Source organism: Nanorana parkeri, unplaced genomic scaffold, assembly GCF_000935625.1.
Source record: "Nanorana parkeri isolate BGI_ZX_2015 unplaced genomic scaffold, ASM93562v1 scaffold433, whole genome shotgun sequence".
Classification (NCBI taxonomy): domain Eukaryota; kingdom Metazoa; phylum Chordata; class Amphibia; order Anura; family Dicroglossidae; genus Nanorana; species Nanorana parkeri.
In genome coordinates, this window is record NW_017306701.1 from 587,756 (window position 1) to 593,851 (window position 6,096).

A 6,096-nucleotide genomic window follows, 5' to 3' on the forward strand; every position below is an offset into this window, starting at 1 on the left:
TGGTAGGCAGTCACTTGGCGCAAGAGCAGATTTCACTATCATCAGCAAGTTTTTTCCTTTCCCCAGCTAGCCATACACATGTGTCATGAGAACTCCAGCAAAACAAAACAAAAACCCAAAGAGACCCTGTCATATATTTAAAAAATTGCAGGTAAAAGCACAGAAAAAAAAGTATTTTAAATGCTTGCGTGCAGTGTTATCTTTTTCACTTGCAATGGGCCTTTGACCTTGCTAGAAAATGTGACTACAGAAGATTCCTTTTTCCTAGCACAGCCCCAACCTCCTTGCATGCCATGCCACTTCTCTTCTGGCAGTGTCTAATTACAGTTTCAGCTCTGCATCTTCTGGGGCAGCTGTCATCACATTCAACATGGCAGAGCCCAGCAGAAGTCTCATGGCTTTTGGATGCCTACATAAGGGAGGGTTATACAAGTAAATAACATGTATAAAATATGGTAAATGCACGTACATTCTTATGGGAAGAAAAGAATGGGCTGGTGGCAAAGTCTCTTTAAGTCGCTGAAATTAAGTAGCTGAAATCAGCCTCTTGTGATCCCCTGAGGGAGAGAGGGTGACCAGTAAGGCCTCATTCACACTGCCCTGCAATAAGCTGTGTATATGCGCGTACACCCACATTGTCCCATATGCAGCATATGCAAATTAATGGTCCCCTACACATAGCTGCGTATGGAGCCGTATGTTTGCGTAGCGTAAAAATGTGCAAAAACAGAATGGAACCGAGATGCGTCCGGGCAGTATATTTCTGCGTATTTTACGCGCGTACAGTTCATTAAAATTTCTATTACGAATGATGCATTCTGGGATTGCATATCGTGCACACATATATACGTGTATGTGCGTATACATACGCGTATATACGCAATATACAATTACACACAGGGGTTGTGTGTGAATGAGGACTAAGAATTAATCAAGTGAGGGTTGAGCTCATCAGTATTCTGCTGCTCTTTAGTGTCAAAGCACAGGCTGGAGGCAGAGAGGTGACCCTGCTGGTGTTCTTAAAGTGACACTAAACACAGTGGATCCTCAAATTACAGGGACCCCATTGTCCCTGTGTTTGTTGTAAAGTAGCCACCCCTCCAAACTCAGATTTTAGTTTTATTGATTTGTACGGAAATTATAAACTATCACAGGAGAGAGCTTGGAGTGGTGGCTACTTTACAACACACACAGGGACCATGGGCAACAGAAGTAGCCACCCTCCAGAAGGAAGCACAGTGTCAGCATGAATTCAGAGATGATTTGAGGATCTACAGCCGAGTGATACACAAATAAGTTAATTTTTTAAAAATAGTTACTTGAATAAATTTTTTAAAGATTTAACTCCTGAGTTTACTGTCACTAACTGCAGTAAAAAAAGTCAGGTCGATCATTAGCCTGACTGTGCTATCTGGCAGGGCCATGTAAATCTCGGGGCTGGATGGGCCGCAATAAAAATCCTTTGGCATGGAAAATGTATCTGATAATATATGTACTTCAGCTGTGGATTCATCTGTTTGGCTGGAATTGCCTTTTAAATACAAGTAGCAGTAAAAACCTATTTGTTGTTTTGACCTTTTACTTGCTTTACAATGCAAAATAAAATTTGAACTGGAGTTCTACTTTAACTCCCAAGTGATAACAAACACTCTTAAGTGTCCTAATTACTTTTGGTTGCAGGGATCGTACAACATGTGTGATAATTCATTTTAAAAGAACAATCCTTTTAAACATATCTGGCTCTGTTACGCTGTAGAAATCAGGATGAACTTATTTCTTTCAAGTGTGTCTTTTTTTGGATTGAGTGGTTTAGACTCTTTGCCAAGTTTTTATTGCTGTCTGTGTCCCCATTGGTGAGATTCACTACTCTGTTTGTCCGGGGACGCGTTTCACCAATACAGCAAGTAAGGGGAAATCCAACTATTTTCTCCTGAATAAGGGGTAAAGGCCAAGCTTCCAATTTGGACAATGTTTTGGCTATACATACATTTTAAAGCTCAGCTTTCAATCAAAGGATTTTTTACAGCGTGAGGAAGGTTTAATATCTCTATCCAGTTTTTATTGTTGTCACTTCCTGCAAGAAGAAATTCCCCCGGTGAGGACACACAAACAGTAGCAGAGAGCCGGGATTCCAACCTTTTCAGGGGTTCTTTTTTTTTTAGCAAGTAATTTTCTTATTGATTTTTCAACAGTATAAACTTACAAAGCGGGCTTAATCGCAGAGTTACAACAGTGTCAGCGACTAAAAGTCCTGTAGGGCATGGTTAAGTAAGAAACATTGGTTCTAACCGCTCATCACTATATTAAAAATTTGGGGGAAAAAGAGCTTTGACTTGAGTTTGGCTTTAATGTAGGAGAAGCTCTTGCTAACTTTCAAGTTACCATGCTTTAAGGCTGGGTTCACACCTAGGCGTATCGAATATGCGCGTTTGTCGGGCGATTCGCGGTTAAAAAAAACGCCCAGCAAACGCGCGTTTCCGAGGGCTACTTGGCTGTATCCCAATGGAAACGCACGACAAAAACGCCCCAAAGAAGCTCCTGTACTTCTTTGGGCATAGGACGTTTTGTAGCGCGTTAATGCGGCCTGTAATACGCCCAGGTGTGAACCATACCCATGGGAAATAATGGCATTTTGGTGTTTGAGCATTTTGCAGAGCGTTCGAACGCGCTACAAAACGCCCAGGTGTGAAGCGGGCCTAAGAGACGGTCTTGCTAACCTTCTTGAACATGTTAATTACCTGGCTGTTATACTGACCCTCTGACCCAGAACAAGTATGCAGATCAAGAAAGTCAAAGAAAAGTCAGACGTCTATGTGCATATGTGTTCCAGGTTAGAGATCCAAGGTATTGTAACAACGAGGGTCAGATTCAGATGAAGATGTCCTCAATGGCATAACAGGTTCAGTTTAAGCACATGATTTTTCATGAACTTTACTTTTTGTGACTTTTTTTCAATAAAAATTGAGAAAAGAAGATTTGAACAGCTTGTTTTTATATGTGTATTGGCAACAAATATCTAGAAATGGGTATCAATATTTTTGCTCAAACAAATAATGTGTCACAATTATACTGGATAACACATAGACTGCTGTGAGCTATAAGAATACAGGTGAAACTCGAATAATTAGAATAGCGTGCAAAAGTAATTGCAGTAAGTTCTGCAAAAGGGGCCCAAACCAAGTACTGAGTACATATGCATGCTTGTACTTTTCAGAAGTCTGATATTGTTCTATGTACAATCCTTGTTTTATTGATTGCATGTAATAATCTACTTTTTTGAGGTTGTGGATTTGGGGTTCTTGGGGTTTCATGAGCTGTAAGCCATAATCATCACAATTATGACAAATCACGGCTTGAACTATCTTGCTTTGCATGTAATGAGTCTATCTCATATATTAGTTTCACCTTTTAAGTTGCATTAGTGAAATAAATGAACTTTGCATGATATTCTAATTATTCGAGTTTCACCTGTAGTAAGCTGAAGTTCAGGTGCATTTAAAATACATGTATCTCCATGTATCTGTTATCAGTTAATGCTCACAAACAGTAAGCAGCAAATCCTAATGACTGGACTAGCAGGCAAGCCAAGGTGTGGTTAGAATTTGTCAGAAGGCCTGCTAAATGTGGTATGAGATGCCCTGTCTCAGTTTTCTAAAGTGTATTTCCACTTTTACAATCAAATTTGAGAAAACCCCTCTATATGTTTGTTGTATGTTCCTATTCACACATCATAATGTAAAATCATTTTAAAAAAAAATAATTTCTACTCTTTTAGATGTTTTGTTGCAGCAGGCAAGATGGTTGAATTCAAGTTTTTCTGTGCACTTTCACAGTGATCTGTCCTTGTAGAAAGACTAAGGACTGATATTTGAGGATTATGTTTCTCTCATTAACTTTATGAAATAAGAACTCCTGACATAATTATTCTTAACCCTTGCAGTGGGGCAACCCCTGCACTGCAAGGATTAAGTGCTCATTTTTATCTTGGGATGAAAATAAAAAAAAAGTTATACTCACTTGAACCTCGCAGCCGGCTTGCTGTTAGACCGGTCCCTGTGAGCTCACTCCCACTCTGTTGCAATGGTCGAAGGTCCTGTGAGTCATCACGTTCTATACAATGTATAGGACGTGAGGATGCTGAGGGGCAGAATGGAGGAAGAGAGGTTGCAGGGACCGGAGTAGCAGCCAGCCAATTCCGAGTTTCAGGTCACTATAACTTACAGGGTTATTCACAAAAGGTTGAAGGGTTTGGAGAAGGCAGAAGAAGTGAACAATCAAGGCCAAAATAGCTGATTTGGAAATATTCTCCAATTCCGCTCACTTTCCAGTTCAGCTATGTTGTCCTAGATTGTTCACTTCTGCTGCCTTCTCCAAACTCTTCACCCTTTTGCGAATAACCCTGTTTATTTTCATCCCTAGATGTTCCCTAGGAATGTTTGTTGAATGTCAGATTCCCTACTTTATAAATATGCCCTGTGTACATTTTGAAGTGACATTAAAGTCACATCCCCCTTCCTGCTTCAATGACTTACAGTACCTTGATGCTTCTCGATCTGATCATCTTCTTTCCAGTAGTTTTCAGCATTTCCTCCAGCGCTGGTGCCGGTCTCTGAACCAGCGCAGACTGCTGTCTCTTCCTGTCCCATGGAGTCTGTCCAGCGTGCACGCTCACAACTGTTTGCATTCACTTGCAGTGAGTCTCTCCTTTTCTCCCAGCCTCCTGCATGGCCGCTTGAGAAGCTGGATTTTAAAGGCGGGAGCGAGCAGTGGAGACCGAGGTAAGTTTTTACCTATTTGGTAACTTTTTATTTTTACTAGATATATGTAAAAAAATGTACTTAAATGTCACTTTAACATATATTTTATGCATGTTATTTACCTGTAAAAGCCTCCACTGTGCAGAAATCTAATAGCAATGAGATTGCTGGTGGGCACCACATTCTTGGATTTGATGTCAGCAGCCACAGCAAACTCAAAGCAGTTATTCAATTGACACGCAATAATATTCTCTTTCGTTCCTCCCCTGACAGCTACAGAAAAGATCAGAGGGAGGTATGGAGAATGTCAGAGGTGTTAGGTCAACACAGAGAGTAATTAAACACTTTCAGAAGAGGAGAGGGCTATGACTTGCAAGGAGGGAGGGGGCAGTACTAGGTTAATGACTTGCTAATTTTTCTAGGATGTTCGAAGCCATTTCACAAGGGAATAAAAAAAAAAAAAAGCATTAAAAATACTTTTAATAGCATTAAGTTCTCTTTTAGCTAATGCATTGCTTTTGGGAACTGTTGTAATGGAAAATGAGCAACCTTCTTTCGTTGCAGCATTTCCTTTCTTTATGTGAATTACACATCTCTAGTATGCTTCCTGTGCCTTCTACACATTTTGGGATTCATATTTTACTTGTAGAAGGACTGAATCCTGGTGAAATTTGCACTTTGTACTGTGCACTTGAATTACTCCTAATTGCTATCCACCACAGCTAGTTATGAATTGATTCAATTTAATCAATTGAATGGCTAATTGTTCTCTCTGATTGCTGATTTGCTACAGACACATGAGACTTTCATCTGCTTTGTATATGTCTGTATCCCCTATGTCAGGGGTGCCCATAAGGTCGATCGCGATCTACCAGTCGATCGCAAAGCTAATTCTGGTAGATCGCGATCAGAAGTTATAGTTGGCTGCTCCGTTTATCTTGGAGCTCAGCTGCTGCTGGCCCGGTGCAGTTCTCAGACATGACCAGCAGGTGGCGCTCTATCCCGGCCAAGCTCCTGACACTGTAAGCCGTGGTTCACAAAGTACAGCATGCAGTTCTCTACTCTGAGGAAGTCAGAGAGCCGGGCCCTGGGGCCACACACATCCGACACAGTCCCGGGCCGGGTGAGTGATGTTCTTTCTCAGAGGGAGGGGACATTGTGTACTGCAGGCTATATATATATATATATATAAAATAAGAGTGCTAGGTCCGACTAAGGGCCCATTCACAATAGAACAGTGCGTTCATCGCACTCTCTTTTCTGGTGCGGAAGGTGCGTTGCGGTGCCTTTCGTTGGTAGATCTCATTTAGCTGGTCATATAAACAGTAGACCTTAACAC